At 45.5% G+C, this 14,832-nt stretch overlaps 2 long non-coding RNA genes and 1 other non-coding gene across 4 annotated transcripts; all 3 read left to right on the top strand.

Moving 5' to 3' along the window:
• The first annotated feature begins 292 nt into the window (after positions 1–292).
• Gm23272 lies at positions 293–422 on the top strand. Its single transcript, XR_003956614.1, has one exon. It is a non-coding gene; the product is annotated as a small nucleolar RNA SNORA17 (small nucleolar RNA).
• A 9,501-nt stretch (positions 423–9,923) lies between these two features.
• On the top strand, positions 9,924–11,410 carry Gm38923. The gene is made up of 3 exons (XR_869576.2): positions 9,924–10,376; positions 10,748–10,924; positions 11,243–11,410. It is a non-coding gene; the product is annotated as a predicted gene, 38923 (long non-coding RNA).
• A 1,238-nt stretch (positions 11,411–12,648) lies between these two features.
• On the top strand, positions 12,649–14,588 carry Gm31427. Of its 2 annotated transcripts, none has more exons than XR_378129.3 (3): positions 12,649–12,913; positions 13,258–13,390; positions 13,538–14,588. It is a non-coding gene; the product is annotated as a predicted gene, 31427 (long non-coding RNA). The 2 variants fall into 2 exon arrangements; XR_378128.3 differs by having other exon boundaries at positions 12,657–12,913; positions 13,255–13,390.
• The last annotated feature ends 244 nt before the right edge of the window (positions 14,589–14,832 follow it).

Genomic DNA, 14,832 nt, shown 5'->3' with positions numbered 1-14,832 from the left:
GATGGAAGGAGAAGACAGAAATTCGGAAAATTGTATGTCAGACTCTATTTTGATAATGGACACTGAATTGCAGATAGTCTAGGAACTATAAACATTGGGGTATATTAATCTTACAGTTGCAACATCTGTAGAGCAAATCCTCCAATCAACTGATAAGCAGGTCTTTCCTGTAATCATTCGCTCATCTAGAACTGTGTCCCCCAAAGGCTAAATTCTCATTCCCAGGACCTATGAATGGATGTGTTGTTATCTGCTAAGATTTTTGCTAATTTAGTCAAAGTAAAATGCAGTCCTTAGTCCCAGAGGCATTGCAGGTGTGGCTGCTGTGTCACATGTGCGTCAGTAGGTGGCAGAGAGGAGAGGGCCGTGTCTGTGTTCAGTGTTCTGACCTGTGAGCATCTGAAAGTTAGCAGCCTATTATTCCCTGAAAAAAGTGAGCCTGAGATGCCCATCAGTCTGCTTCGAGGCAGGCCTGGGGGAACAGACCTTGCCCAACTGCACAATGCAAGAACGGGGCACCGCGCACCTGAGACCACTCCTGAGATGCCCATCAGACCAATGCCAGGAGCCCAGACAGGGAGCTAGCCTGAGATGGCCACCCGTCTGGCACCTTGCAGGCCTGAGAGGAGGCTACACTATTCCCAAGATAACATCTGCCTGGCGCATTAATGCACCATCGGGGCGTAGCACTCCTGAGATGACCCCAGACTCTCAGAGACCCCCGTGCCACTAAGAGGAGTGGCTAAGTGGTGGAGAAATGGAAGAAAAGGAGAAACAGAAGGATTCAGGCACAATGAAGAGAGGCAAAGCTGGAGAAGGGAAGGGAAGGGAAGGGAAGGGAAGGGAAGGGAAGGGAAGGGAAGGGAAGGGAAGGGAAGGGAAGGGAAGGGAAGGGAAGGGAAGGGAAGGAAAGGAAAGAGAAGGGAAAGGGAAGGGAAGGGAAGGGAAGGGAAGGGAAGGCTACAGTGTCAGTAGCCGGCGGTGGCACCTGGAACCATGGTCCTGACCTGTGCTGCCACCAGAGGCCACATCTGAGTCCATGACCCTGCAGCAGCAGGGATCTCTTACCACCAAAGTCCAGGCGGGCTTCCCTGGTCTGAGATGCTGCTCCATCTCCAGCAGCAGAGTGGCTCTGGTTGTGTGGTTTGCTGGTGAACGCAGGAACGCCAGCTCAGATACCTCTCAGGCCCAGATCTAGGGCTTGGAGTTGGCTCCATCTCAACATCTACCCCGTAGATGAACTGATGGAATGGACAAAGGGGATCTCCATGACACAGAGCAGGATATCTAAGAGGAGTTCTGTGAGGCTCCAGTATTGATAGAGTAGCAAAAGCCAGGGGCTTCGAACCAGAACAAGGAATCATTGCAATGAACATCTGCAAGCAAAGGAGTGTGGAGAAAAGGGTATGATGAGGGACACACCGTGACACACTACAGCTTGCACAATAGGAAACTTTTCCTCTGTTGAGGGGAGGTTGCAAGGGTGAAGGGCAGGTGCGAGGGGAGGCAGGGGGGGGATTGGGGTGCACAGTGTGAAATTCACAAAGAACCAATAAAAGGTTTAAAAAAGAGGTCCTTAGGATTAATCTCACCCAATAGAGCAGGCACCCATACAGAGGAAGGCAGGCATGAGGGAAGCAATGGTGGCTGAGATGGCTGAGTGCAGAAGCAGGAAGCCATGGAGGGGCCAGGACTGCTGACCCAGAGGCCAGGGCTGAGCTGGCTCTGCTGATACCTTGAGTGGACTTCAGGACTCCAAGGCTGAAGAACTGTACATCGCTGTTGTCCAGCCAGACTGTATGAAGCCCTTGATTTACAGCCCCTCCACACCCCAAATGATGAGTCCTCCCAAGAGAAGAGGGAAGGAATTGTGAAGGGGAGTTTGTTCCTCCTTGGGAACCCGCGTCCGTGAATAAACTTTTATAGATTTAATATTATCGACAACTGGATCAACTCCCATTCACTCTTCCTGGAGAGCCACCGTGCTCAGAAAGTCCACATGTGCTGTCCAAGTTTGTCCTTGCTGTAGTCATCTGAAATATGCACCGTTTCTTCTTGCCTTGTAGACGAAAGGAGAGAAGGCTGTTAAAGCTTAATGAGTACCTTGTCCCAGGTCACAAAGCTGGTAGCAGAGAACTCTGAGGTAAACCAAGTCTCTTTGGTGTTCATGCCCAAGCTTGTGAACAGAATACTTAGTGATTTCACTTCACACTTTGTCCGGTGATGTTTAACCTCTTCCAACGTTCTTTCTGTTCATGCTTCAGACTGAGGGGTGAAGAGGACACCGGAAATAGTGTTGGGGAGTACTTTTCTCTGACCGTGGGACTCCTTGAAGAAGTAGTAACAAAGATTCACTCTCCTATTCTTATTTATATATTCTCTCTCACTCTCTCTCTCCCCCTTTCCTCTCTCTCTCTCTCTCTCTCTCTCTCTCTCTCTCTCTCTCTCTCTGTCTTTCCCCTCCCCTCCCTTTCTCTCCCCCTCTCTCTGTCTCCATTGCTGTCTCTCCCTCTCCTTCCCTCTCTTCAACTCTTCCTCCCTCCCCTCTCTCCTTCTCTATCTCTGACTCTCTCTCTCTCTGTGTCTCTGTTCTCTCCTTCCCTCCCTCTTCCTCTCTGTCTCTCTCTCTCTCTCTCTCTCTCTCTCTCTGTGTGTGTGTGTGTGTGTGTGTGTGTGTGTGTGTGTGTGTGTGTGACATATCCCATATAACTCCTTCCTTTTCTCACCTCTGCCCTGCCTATCTGCCCATCTGGTATCATTCTGACTTTTCGTGAGATCTTTCCTCAGTGCCATGATCTAGTTGAAAACTACACTATAGCCACCCATCTGCATTACTCCTTTGAGGCACACATCATAATCAAAAGTTAACAATGGTTGTAGTCATAGCATAAACTCACTAATGAGTCTAAGGACTTGTGCAGATAACTCACGGAGAGTCTAGGCAGCTGCCCCCAGACACCGTCTGTTGCTCTGAGACAAAGATCATATGTAGACCAGGCTATAGTGGCTGAAGGACAGAGGGGTTAGTGTGGCGTGTAGCCATGCTGGAGTGTGCTGGCCATGCTGCTCTTTGCTATCCTGACGTTTGTTTGTTTGACTGACTGACTGACTGACTGACTGACTGTCTGTCTGTCTGACTGATTTTGCTCACAGGAGGGAGCACATGTTAGTGGCCTGTTTGGAAAGCTTTCCTATGTACCCCATTTACCATATGTCTGCACTACCAACCAGCACTTCTACGCCTAGGCACACACCTTACAGAAATGTGTACTTACTCTCATTATGATGCATGGTCAAAAATGTTCAGGGTGACACAGTTCACAACAGCCAAACACTGGAAGCAGAGAATGTGCTCTATGCCAAAGAGATCACTAAGCAGTGTCAGGCCAGGTTAGTACTTGCTTGTGAGACTGTTCAGTTATAACCATGAAGTGACTCTACTGAAGGGTCCCAGCTGACTCCAGATTCGACAGGGTTTCTGCTTCCATCTGAAAGTAAGCCTTCAAGGTTTTGCTTGGACTTTGTCTGTGGTTCTAGAAGATGGGCTGTGGCCCCCTCTCATCCACTGAAGCCCCTCTGCTGGGGCCCCTACAGGCTGACAGGCCGGCAATGAGAGATTACCAACACACACTCATCTGTGCTGTATATCACCCATGCTCGACCCCTCCTGGGTTCCTCAGAGAAATAAATCTCCTTTAATTCCCCGGATGATATTTGCTCTGTAAAATGAATTAGTACATTTCCTGAGACGAGGGAAGCATGAGATATGCCTTTCAATAATTAAGATTGGTCTTTTCCAGTTAAGGAGGGTGAAGTGTGAAAAATGAAATCCAATCGAAGTAATTTCTTTTCAGGGACGAAGTGCTAAATATGAAAACTCCGAGTGTTCCCAGGAAATCCTAGAAAAATTTGACTGCCACAAACATGGATGATGGGACTCAAACTCCTCTAAGGATTAGGTCTCCGTGTATAAAAACAAATGCTGAGCCTGGAACCCCGGCAAATGAGGAGGACAAGCTCGCAGCGCACTCCATCTCTAACTAATGATAGGCGTGACTTTATGCATCTCCCCGGACAAGAGGACTGGGATTATTGATGTGCTAATCCATAAAATCACAGCCTTTTGTTTTGAATATTCATCTAACATCTGGCACAGCTTTCCTTCCCAGAGATCAGTGTGCCGTCCTTCCCAGAAACCCCGGCTGGTAGCTTACCAGCTGCATCCTTTCCACAAAGGTTTCCTTTAAGCAAAAATGATTTTTTTAAAAATGTTTTAAGCTCCCCAAGTTTTGCTGAGATGCTATAACATGACAACCCTAAACCCCAAACCTCAACGTCTTATAAACAGCACCATTTATTTCCTTGCACGGGTCTGCCTGTTGGCTGAGGCTTGTCGGGCCTATGTAGGAATCCACTGGCCTCTGCTGGGATTGGCTGCGTTCAGATCCAAATTGCAGGTAAGGCTACATTCTCTTCCACCTGTCTCCACAGCCTGGGGCTGCACAAGGAGCCTTCCCCCTGGCAGACGCAGCACAAAAGGAATGGAATGGTGGAGTGGCATGCACCCCTTAAAGATGCAGCTTAGTTTTACTCCGTGTATCTTTGGAAGAAGGGAAGGATATACAGACCACTAAGACTCAAACTAATAAGGTGAGTGAAAAACAGTATCTAAACTCACATGGTCAAATTAGATGACTTTTGAAAGGTGGGGCTTTCCAGTCTTTACTATAAACTAGGAAGATTCTGCTACATAGGCTCATGCCTTAAAATCTGCAGGTTAGAATCTATCTATCTATAGCTATTTGTCCGTCTGACTATCTATATCTATCTGCCTGTCTGTCTATCATCCATCTTTGTATTTCTATACCATCTATATGTCATGTCTGTCAGTCTATCATCCATCTGTCTATGTATTTATCTACCATCTATCTATCATTTGTGTATCTATCATCTACCTATCTACCTATCTATTTATCTATCTATCTATCTATCTATCTATCTATCTATCTATCTATCTATCCAATCTATCATCAGAAAAAGAGAGGAAAGGAAGATGTTCGTGTCATGGAGGCCGGTAGCCCCATGATCTGTCATCTCTGAGATTGTGAAACAAAAAGCTAGTGATATAATTCAGCCTGAGTCTAGAGGCCTAGCAAGTAAAGTGAATCCTGGTCTATGCCCACAACACCAAGAAGTGAGGCACCTCTGCCTCAGGGAACACAAGAAGTCCCAGCTCAAAAAAAGAGCTAGGGAAAAAATAAGAACATATACTAAGACCAGATAGCGAGTTTGCCACCCCTACGACTTCTTAGTGTATTCAGAAACTTGGTGGATTAAGGTTGATCACACCTACACGGTGAGGTGTGCCTGTACTCATTGTACCATTTCAAATACTAGAGAAATACATCCAAAACTGTTTTACCAGCTACCTGTGTGTTTTTAGCAATCAAGAGGGCACACAGAGGTAACACAAGTCTACTATCTACCAATTTGGCATCTACACTCAGTCCCCCAATTAAAAATATGCATATATGACACTGGTTGAAATGAAAACTGTGCCCCAGAGGCTCGTGTGTTTGAGCGTTTGCTCTGCAGTTGTGGCACTGCTTTGAGGAGGTTATGGAACCGTTGGAAGGCTCAGCCTGGCTGGAGGAAGACGGTCACCAGAGGAGCTCCTTACTCTCCTTCCAGCTCCTTGTCTTGCTCCCTGTCTGATAAACTTCCAGCTTCCTGCTCTGACCACCATGCCCTTCTCACCATTATTGACACTCCCACTGCAACCATGAGCCAAAATAAACCCTTCCTTCCTTCTGTAAGTCGCTCTGGGTGCTGGTGCTGGAACCAGCCACAGAAGAGCAGCTAATATGTGTGCCAAGGTCAGGAGAGAAGCGAATTCGTTCAACACGGTTGCACACTGAGCAGAGTCTAAGACCTGACCGGAGATGGAGAAGGTGAATCTCCAGGATGGTGCTCTCTCTTCTGAGCCCCTCTTCTATAGAACCATGGAATAAAGTCAACGATGCTCAGATATGGAAATAAAGCCGATCTGTCTGAGTCAGTTATAAGAAAGTAAAAATTAGCGAAGATGTTAATTTGTTGTATCTGTTTGTATTTTATAATAGCCATATTTTCATTAAATACTGAGGATATAATCCTGAAAATGACAGGCCTCTTCCTGTAGCTGGTCGTGTGACCACAACCCTACCAGAGGAAGCGTCTCCTCACTCAGCTGTTCTGTAGTCCATCTGTCTGCAGCAAGTCCCTCAACTGGTCCCACTGCCGTATTTTCAAACGTAATCACCCCAATGAGGAAGACAAAGGGCTCATATCCTGTCAGTTGAGATCTTTGAATGAATAATTGTCTACACTACAGATCCTCACAGTAGAATGGAAAGCCCACTGAGCCTCTGTGTCTGGGTTCAAATCCCGGCTCACCACTTACAACCTGTGTAGTGTTGAAAAAGTCACCTGCTCTCTTTGAACTTGCACTTCTTCATCCCTTGGGATTTTACTGGGCTAATTGTGGTGGTGTACATGAAAGCGGTCCTGTGAACTGAAACATGGTCCATGTGTGTTGGCCGTCCTTACAAGCAGGACTCACCCAGAGAGACTCAAATTACCGTTTAAGGAAATGATCAATTTGCATGGCCACCGAGGACTTTGACAGGGATTCACATGCTGCCGCAGTGGGGCTGTTCCACTGACTGAAGCCCCAGCTTGGGCAGCAGTTTGGGATGTGCACTGAAAGATGCCTGGAAATACCTGCTGGTCTTTCAGCCATTGTGTTACAGAACCAGGTAGGGAAGCCTTTTATCATTTCTGCAACTGAATATGCTTTTAACCCCCTGATGGAGCCAAAATTGTCAGACCGAATCCCACTTGTGACAATCCAGCCAGGCTGACATGTCCTCTCCTTGTTAACCACCGAGGCTTTTCGGGCTGAAATCCTGCAGGCCCTAAAACAGGCAAAACTTGACTTAACTTCAAGGAAAGTTTTGGATTTCAATGGACCTTTGAAGTCCCTTCAAAAGCGATGAGGACTTCAATGAAAGGTTTGCCTGTACAGAGGACCACGGAGGCCGGCCATTTGCAGACATTCAGTTCACCTAGGAGAAGTTTTCTGGTGGAAATTGGCTCAGCCGGGAGGGGCTACGTGAGGAACGCCAGTTCAAACTCAGTAGGATGAAAATGAGCTGGTTTTAGAGGATCAGTCCTTGTTGCTTTGTTCCTCCTGAATTTGTCAAGTTCTCTGTCCCGTTTGCATCGCAGTGAAGGCTGATACATGCAGTAACTGTAGTAAATTAGAGCCAGCACGCGCTACTTAAGATTTAGGAAAAGCACGCCCATAAGTTGTCTGTCTACATATGTGTTTCAATTGTGTAATTAACAAACAAATATTTTGAAGTGAAAAAAAAATCTCCAGACGATGAATTCAGACTTCAGCAGACGTAGGGGGAAAACTTCCATTTATGTCAAGAGCATTCTGTGTCAAAATAAGCCAAAGTAGCAATTCTTCAAATAGTTTTAATCATACAACACTTTACAAATCAAGCTAATAGAAATTGCGTATTGGGAATCTTTATCTAAAACATTTCTAGTAGAGCATGTTATGCTGCAGCTAAATCATTTTTACTGTGAAAGTTATTGTTTTCTAATCTGCAAGAAGTGTCAAACGATGCCACAGGAAGTTAATTATAGCGAATGCGCTTAACCAGGGCTCAATGAAGAGCAGACTCCATCAACTGGCTTTATACATATAAATATAAATATATAATCTGCCATTTTCACTTAATTGAAAATGTAAATACATAAAACCTCCATCTTAAAAAATATTTACTTTGTGCATTAAAAATGATTTATAGATTTGCAATGTACACATAGTAGCCCAAGTTCCTTTTTTAAAATTTCATTCATAGATAGAATACAAACGTTCCATAATAAGAATTCTGTTTCTGTATATATGTAACTCCTAAATTGATGCTGGAGTTCTGGAATTCTGTCAGCTGGAAAGACAGTACCAGGTACACACCAAAGCGTGACTGTCCTAACAAGGGACACTGACAGAGAAAAGTCCATTTACTACTGATTGTTACACTGCTCTGGGCATTTTATAAAGACACAACCATGGTCAAAACAGGACTTCTAAAATGCCATACTTTTTTTTTTTTTCAGAAAGACAAACAAACATTGTAGTGGGTTATAATACTTAGGAACCTAGGAAGTTTATTTAGTCCACAAATTAAGATCTTGGAGTAAATATAATAAATGTGCTTTAAAGGTTATAAATCAATAAGGTGTCAGTGTGCATAAGGATGCTGTATTCTAGCCATAATTAAATTTCAAACCTAATTATAATTTGAGGCTTTCTTTTAATTACATTGCAATATTTTCCTTTCCTAAGAAGATGATTCGTATAGCATCTTTTATCTGTAATTTTCATTTAATTAAAAATGTAAATAAATCAAGCCTACTGCTTAAAAATATTTACTTTGCACGTTAAAAAAAGAGGATTTATAAAGTTGGGTTGTATCTATTTAATCATATTTGCTTGGAGCCTTAAGCATGGTGAATAAATACGTACAAGTTGAGGTCTAAATTCTAAATATCACGAAGACAAGGGGGAACATGTTGCCAGTAATTATCTTTGTTAGCAGTGACAACTCTTCTGCTGCCACTGGAAATTTTCTACTAATCCTTCAAAGCCAAGTTCACGTCTTTTGTGTGAAGGCTTGCCTAACTCTTAAGGTCAAATTCAAGAGGAGCCAATGGGGCCAATGGGGCAGTAGCTAACGACTTAAATCCAGAAGGAACACTAGAATAGACCAGGATTCTGCACAACCCAGGAAGCAAGGTCTTAGCTAGAATTACTCCCAAAGAGGATGGAGTGGTGAGAAGGAAACTGAGGTTCCTGACTAACATAGAAAGAAAGCCATCCTCTTCCTCTTCCTTCTCCTCCTCCTCCTCCTCTTCCAACCAACTGGCATAGACAGTTGACATGTTTGGCATGTTCCATGGCATGCTTGTGTGTGTTCCCTCAGGACACACACAAGTTTACAGAAAAGTATTCTTAGGCAAATGATGAGAAGCCAGGCCAGGCTTGATCCCAGCACCCAGCAGCGCAGCTTTTTACACTGTGGGTCAGGACCACATGTGAGGTCCTAAATAATGTGGGGATTTAAATAAATAAATAAATAAATAAATAAATAAATAAATAAATAAATAAAGCAAGCAAGCAAGCAAGCAAGAGTAAGACTTTTCTGAACGCATTGCATGAAAACTAATTCAAACCCAAATGCTTAATGCCTCTGAGTTGTTCACTAAGTTCACAGCACTCACGCTGTGAAATATCACTTCACCGTATTGGTTCCTAGCACCTACATGGCTGCTCACAACCCTAGCTCACGCAGTTCCAGAGTATCCGACGCCCTCCTCTGGCCTCCAAGCAGTGCACGAATGTCCTGCATAGGTGCACATTCACCCATACACATAAAATAAAGATAAATCTTTAAAAAAAAAAAACCTTTTTTTTTGAAATGCCTCCTGGTGTTATTTTCTAATATTATATCTGACATCGGACCACAGAATGTAAACAATAAAAGAAGATTAAAAGTTGCAAAAAACGGAAGAGTACAGTGAAAATATAGTGTGATCAAAGAAGAGCAGGACCCAGAAGAGGTGGAAATTGTTGTCAGGGGAAGAGGGTGAATGGGAACATGGCATGGATGTGACCATAGGCACATGGCCGTTGGTAACAATGGGATTTTACTGGAAAGGATAGGTGTCAGTATTACTTCTAGGCTCCGCCCCTCGGTTACCTGGCAACAGCCAGGTGTGCCTGACTCACTATAAAAGGGGCTGCTTGCCCCCTCCTCTCTCTCTCTCTCTCTCTCTCTCTCTCTCTCTCTCTCTCTCTCTCTCGCTCTCGCTCTCTCTCACCCTCTATCCCTCTTCCCCTTCCCTCACCCCCTCTTTCCACGAGTTCATGGCCAGCCCCTACCTCTCTCCCCTCTCCCCTCTTCCTCCTCCCTCCTCCTCCCCCCTTTCTCTGTCTCTACACCCTCAACTCCCCTCTCCGTGCCCTAAATAGACTCTATTCCATACTATACTGTGGCTGATCCCTCAGTGGGAAGGGATGCCTCAGCATGGGCCCACAGAGGCACCCCCTTCCCCCACACCATGCCACACTCTAGCAAACACATTCCTGGCTTCCTTTATCTTTTTTATAAGCACAACAATAGGCACATGGCCATTGGCAATGATGAGATTTGGCCTTCAACAGAGAATCCGTGACTGAGGAGCAGAGGAGACTAACAGTAGCAAGAGGAGCAATGGTGGCACAACGCTTGGGAGACTACTCAGGCAATAACTGATTTGACGTAAGGCCCACTCCATGAGATGAAACCCATGCATACCCAACACTGCTTGGGTCAGTGAAAACCAGAGACTAGCTAGCCCAGGGACCTATGCTACACCAAATAATACAGCTATTTCCTGTTCTGAAAAATTAATGTTCAGAAAAAAAGATGAAAAAGGAAGTAGGGATAAAATGAGTCATAAAGATATCACAAAGATATTCTGCTATAGTCACTGATCAGTGCTCTGCTTAGCCATCTTCAGAGAGCCTTCCTCCTGCCACATGGCAGATGGGAACAGATACAGAAAACCACAGCCAGACAGCGTGCAGAGAGTGTGAGACCTTAGAACTCGCATCCCTAAACTGTGTATCTCCATCAAATCTCTCCCTCAGAGCTCAGGGAATCCCACAGAAGAGGAAGTAGGAAGAGTGCAAGAGCCAGGGCGGGTGGAGGACACCGCGCAAACAAGGCCTCTCCATCAACACAAGCAAAGCTCATATAAACTCACAGAGACAGAGGCAGCGTGTACAAGGCCCGCACAGGTCTACGCCAGGCCCTCTGCTTATGTGGTATGGCTTCCAGATTAGTGTCTGTGGGATTCCTCACCGTGTGAATGAGTAGGTCTCTGATTCTTGCACCTTCTCTTGGGCTCCTTCCTTCTGTTGGTTTACCTTGTCCAACCTCAATAGGAGAGTTTTGTTTTACTCTATTTTATTTTATTTTGTTATATTTATTTTTTCATTTTATTGAATCTTAATAAATAGAATGCAATATATTTAATTAATTATAATAAAATTTAATATATTTTAATGTATCATATATTTAAAATATAAAATTATTAAATAATTATATAATTATATATAAATATATATATATTACATCCATAGTCCAGTTTTCCCTTCAGAAAAGAGCAGCTCTTCCAAAGGCTTCAACCGAGTACAGCCTATAGCGACAAGGAGACCAGGCATGTGATCTCACATAAGGTATTTTGTTTTATTTTTGAAAATTGAATGAATAAATGAAACCCTAGCCATAAGGCAAAGGTTGACAACCAAACCACCATCTTCACCTGCTGGACAAGGGAAACCATGTCCTCTAACGCAGCGGCACTGGGTACAGCAACCACTCCAGGGAAGGCCTCACGTTCATGAGGGGTTGACCAACAGAGAATGGCCTGCACATTTTTTTCTATGCTTTGGTTTGGTGGGGTTTTAAATTTTATTTTGTTAGGGGACAGGGATGTTGCCTTATTCTGTTATCTTGGTTTTGAGGACTTGGTTGTTGTCTTTATTTTGGTTTTTTTGTTTTTGTTTTTGTTTTTTTTTTTGGAGAGAGAGAGAGAGACTTAAATCTGGGGAGGGAGAGAGGAAGAGGGGATATGGAGGGACTCGGTAGAAGAAAAGAATATGACCAAAATATATTTAAAATTTAAAAAGTGTTTTAAATAATTGAAATTTTGTATAAGACCTGTTTTCCCCTTGGCCTTTCAGCATGGGAGGATATAGGGAATCTCAGAGTGGGAGGATATGGGGAGTCTCAATGTGGGAGGATATGGGGAGTCTCAGTGTAGAAGGATATGGGGAGTCTCAGAGTGGGAGGATATAGGGAGTCTCAGTGTGGAAGGATATGAGGAATCTCAGAGTGGGAGGATATGGGGAGTCTCAGAGTGGGAGGATATGGGGAGTCTCAATGTGGGAGGATATGGGGAGTCTCAGTGTAGAAGGATATGGGGAGTCTCAGAGTGGGAGGATACAGGGAGTCTCAGTGTGGAAGGATATGAGGAATCTCAGAATGGGAGGATATGGGGAGTCTCAATGTGGGAGGATATGGGGAGTCTCAGTGTAGAAGGATATGGGGAGTCTCAGAGTGGGAGGATATGGGGAGTCTCAGAGTGGGAAGATATAGGGAGTCTCAGCCTGGGAGGATATAGGGAGTCTCAGCAGATGCTGGAGCTGCCTGTGTGCATCACAGACTCCCAGGCTCCAGAAAGACAACTAAGAATCTTTCATTGTTTATAAAATCACCCAGCTCAAGGCTAACAGGATGTCCCAGTGGTTAGGAGCACTGGCTGTTCTTGTAGACAGTCCAGGTTCAGTTCCCAGCACCCACATGGCAGCTCACAGCCATCTGTAATCCCAGCTCCAGGGAATCTAACACTTTTTCTGACCTCTGCTGCTGGCACCAGGTACACATGTGACATACGTACATAGTTGCAGTAAGATACTCATACACATAAAATAACCCATAAAGAGTATCTAGATCAAGATATGCTGCTATGGAAGCTAAATAAATGAAGTCCGATGCCGATATTCTAATCCCAAGAATTTGCAAACCTGCTACTTTGCACAGCAGATGAAGCCTGGCAGGTATGGTCAAGAGAAATGGCTCCGTGGTAAAAGCTGCAAGCATGAAGACCAGAGTTTGGACCCCCTGGCCTCAGAATGATCTCTATGGGCATAGCAACGCCCCAGAAACTTCAGCGGGTGTGAGGAGAGTCATGTGATCTCCAGAGGAAGCTGGCTAGTTATCGAAAGACTAGACAAGCCAACACACTTCAGGTTTGCGCCTAAATCTCTGGTTATTTTGAACTCTCATGCTGTTTCTGGTGTGTGCTCTTAGTCAACACTGTGCTGGTATAATGTCCCCTTTCCCACTTGTTCTGGTTCCATACGTGGTGGAGTTGCTCTAAAGTAATCAACAACCATATCATAGGGCAACATCATGCATCCCTTTCCCAGAATTCAGAGGGTGGGTGGGGCCACTCTACCTTCCGTGCAGGCTTCTGCATCTCAGATCACTCTCCTCTCCCAGACCTCCCAGACTCTGCAGTCCATGAGTCTTTCACAAGCTCTGCCTCTCTGGAGTCTACCAAGCCTCAATAGATGAATTATTCTTATAGCAGTTTCAGTATCAGAGGACGTCAGGAAACAACTGTGGGCTCCAGTGTGCCTGTCAGATAACGCCCTAACCGTCACCTTTGTGCCCCGTAAAACACTCACACATTCTGTGTCTGTGTCTCACGTGACCAGGAGTTGGTATGTGTAACAAAACAAGATTTTTGTTTCCCTTTTGTAAACATTTTATTTATTCTTGGAGTGTGAGTGGAAGGGGAGGATAATGTTTGGGTGCAAGTATGGAGGTCAGAGGATAACTTGGGAGGCATCTCTCTTCTCCCACCATAGGTACCAAGGACCAGACTCGAGTCGTCAGGGTTGCACAATGAGCTCTTGGCCCACAGAGCCCTACCACCACTCCAAACCATTTTGTTTGCTCATTTGTTTGCTCTCCTGGAGGATTGAGAGGTTTCTGCTGCCGTCCGAGAGGGGTCATTGCATTGGAATCTACTGACCAGCACTATCTGCAGTCCTGGAAGAAAGCAATCACTTCATTGGAACAGGACTCGGGCAGCTTCCCAGCGGATCAGCACAAATCCACAGCCTTTCCAAGGCAGAACTGAAACTATGTGTCCCCAGACAAGCACATATATGAAGGAACGCGTTTATGTGTCTGAGGACCATTATCAGATAGCGTTAAGTCCTTGTCACAGCTGAGGGGCTTCTCCTATCCTGTTTCTGTCTGCCTGTTTCTGCAGGGGGCCTCACCTAGGCCTCCCTTCATAAGACTGCTGAAGTCCTCCTCCCTTGTTTTGGCTCCCTGCTCTGCCACATGGAGGGTCCTGGATGAGGAATACCATGATAGAAAGGGCTCAGTGCTGGTGTTCTTTTCCTAACTTGGCTGTGTGGCTGCCATTCTTCTCATGCTCAGGAAACATACAAGGTTCCAGGAACCTTCTCCCTGTCTGGGTACAGAACCATCCTCCAAAGCCCCACAGAGGGACCCAGGACACCCTGCACCAATCATCTCTCAGCCAGTAGCTGCTGCCTTTTCCTCAGCCCATGCCAGGCTTTGCTACAGCTTATGAACATCTTCCCTCTCCAGCACAGGCTGCCAAAGCAGTGCACAGGGCCCGCTTCCACGTTTTCCTGTCAAGAAGAGCTTCCAGCTTCATGTAGTATAGATTTGAATGAAGCGTCAAGATGTGACTCGGGAACCTGCAGCACAGCTTCCTGGAGGGAATACTATGGAGAGCCACCATAGTTGGACAAGAGTGTGCTCCACAGGCTCCAGATGCTTGGCTCCAGATGTCCCTGGGTCAATAATGGATGGCTCTGCGGAGGATGGAGGCTAGCTAGGAAGTGAGCCTTGGAGGAAGTGTGTCACTGGAGGCGGGCTTGAGGGAAGTGTGTCACTGGAGGTGGGCTTGAGGGAAGTGTGTCACTGGAGGTGGGGTTGGGGTGAAGTGTGTCACTGGAAGTGAGCTTGGGGGGAAGTCTGTCACTGGAGGTGGGCTTGGGGGAAGTGTGTCACTGGAGGTGGGCTTGGGGGAAGTGTGTCACTGGAGGTGGGCTTGGGGGAAGTGTGTCACTGGAGGTGGGCTTTGAGAGTTTACAGTCTCTGTAGCACTTCCAGGTCACTC

The sequence above is a fragment of the Mus musculus genome, chromosome 6, assembly GCF_000001635.26.
Source record: "Mus musculus strain C57BL/6J chromosome 6, GRCm38.p6 C57BL/6J".
NCBI lineage: Eukaryota > Metazoa > Chordata > Mammalia > Rodentia > Muridae > Mus > Mus musculus.
Note: the sequence above shows the minus strand (reverse complement) of the source record. Positions and strands in the feature narration are given on the sequence as shown.